The sequence below is a fragment of the Pterocles gutturalis genome, unplaced genomic scaffold, assembly GCF_000699245.1.
Source record: "Pterocles gutturalis isolate BGI_N339 unplaced genomic scaffold, ASM69924v1 scaffold3784, whole genome shotgun sequence".
In the NCBI taxonomy this organism is placed as follows: domain Eukaryota; kingdom Metazoa; phylum Chordata; class Aves; order Pterocliformes; family Pteroclidae; genus Pterocles; species Pterocles gutturalis.
In genome coordinates this window covers 445-2,060 of record NW_010127905.1, presented here as the reverse complement: position 1 = coordinate 2,060, position 1,616 = coordinate 445, and the positions used below count along the sequence as shown (strand labels likewise).

Sequence of the window (1,616 nt, the reverse complement as noted above, 5' to 3'; positions counted from 1 at the left end):
GGGAAGAAAGAGTTAATTGATTGTTTTTCTCTAGATGAAAACAAATTATTATTTTTTAAAAAATATTTTTCCTCCTCAGGGGTCCTGCGGGGATTCTCCACTCGACTGTTTTGGCGGCTGTGTCCTGCTCCCCACCCTCTCCGGAATAAAAACCTCATACCCTGAGTGTAGGTGGGGGGAAAAAAACAAAAAAATTAATTTTCGGATGCTAATGGCAAATTTAGGGAGTTTTTAAGCAAAAAAAGAGCCGGGAGAAGGTGGGACCCATCCCATCACGAGTGGGTCCCCCGAAGACTATAGCATCTGGTTTCTGTAGTGTAGTGGTTATCACGTTCGCCTAACACGCGAAAGGTCCCTGGTTCGAAACCAGGCAGAAACAGAAATTTTGGGGATTTTTTTTGCATTTTTGGGGTGTTTTAAAAATATCTGTGTCCATCCCGTCACGAGTGGGTCACCCCCAATACCTCCACATGTGAGTTTCTGTAGTGTAGTGGTTATCACGTTCGGCTAACACGCGAAAGGTCCCTGGTTCGAAACCAGGCAGAAACACTTAAATTTTGGGGACTTTTGGGTGTTTTTAAAGATCGGGATCCATCCCGTCACGAGTGGGTCACCCCAAATACTCCCACACGTGAGTTTCTGTAGTGTAGTGGTTATCACGTTCGCCTAACACGCGAAAGGTCCCTGGTTCGAAACCAGGCAGAAACAGAAATTTTGGGGATTTTTTTTGCATTTTTGGGGTGTTTTAAAAATATCTGTGTCCATCCCGTCACGAGTGGGTCACCCCCAATACCTCCACATGTGAGTTTCTGTAGTGTAGTGGTTATCACATTGGCCTCACACGCGAAAGGTCACTGGTTCGAAACCAGGCAGAAATAGAAATTTTGGGGATTTTTTTTGCATTTTTGGGGTGTTTTAAAAATATCTGTGTCCATGCTGTCACGAGTGGGTCCCCCCTAGAACTGTGGTAGCAGGTTTCTGTAGTGTAGTGGTTATCACGTTCACCAAAGACAACCTTTAATTAATTTTCCCATCCCCAGCCTGGATTTCTCATCTGGAGAGACCAGATGCCCAACTCAGGGCACTAACGAGCAATTAGTGACCCTGACCAGCCCCACCTGGGACCCCCACCCCCATGCTCTGGGGGCTCTATTCGAGCTCAGTCCTGGAGTTTTTCCACCTTTTTTTTCACGTTGCCTTGGAGGAGCATCCATGGATGGTCATGGACACACGACCTTCATCCCCACACCACGGGACGGACCCTGAATCCCAGGGTGGGAATTATCCGACGTTGGGAGCTCTATACCAAGAGGACAGATTTTTTCTGATGCATGATGATGAGCAACTCGTTTCTGCCTGTGCGTGACATCGGTTTCATCCCTGGGGTGCTGTTGTTTCTTTAATTTAACTATTACTGAAATATTTCTTGATTCTTCCTCTTGCTTTTGGTTTTTTTTTTACTCTCCCATCCAACCTCTCTCTCGCCCAAGTTCACGTTTCTTCCCGCTCTTGTCTCACGGCTCAGCTCCCTCAAATAAATTCTTCGGCTTTGCTCAAAACTAAGCAAAAAAAAAAAAGAGTTTGTTCCCTTCCCCCCCCCCTTCCAACGCATTTTT

At 46.0% G+C, this 1,616-nt stretch overlaps 4 non-coding genes across 4 annotated transcripts; all 4 read left to right on the top strand.

Annotated features, from left to right (window-relative positions):
• Nucleotides 1–306: 306 nt before the first annotated feature.
• Nucleotides 307–379, top strand: TRNAV-AAC. Its single transcript has one exon. It is a non-coding gene; the product is annotated as a tRNA-Val (tRNA).
• A 97-nt stretch (nt 380–476) lies between these two features.
• TRNAV-AAC lies at nt 477–549 on the top strand. Its single transcript has one exon. It is a non-coding gene; the product is annotated as a tRNA-Val (tRNA).
• Nucleotides 550–635: 86 nt separating this feature from the next.
• Nucleotides 636–708, top strand: TRNAV-AAC. Its single transcript has one exon. It is a non-coding gene; the product is annotated as a tRNA-Val (tRNA).
• A 97-nt stretch (nt 709–805) lies between these two features.
• On the top strand, nt 806–878 carry TRNAV-CAC. Its single transcript has one exon. It is a non-coding gene; the product is annotated as a tRNA-Val (tRNA).
• Nucleotides 879–1,616: the final 738 nt, after the last annotated feature.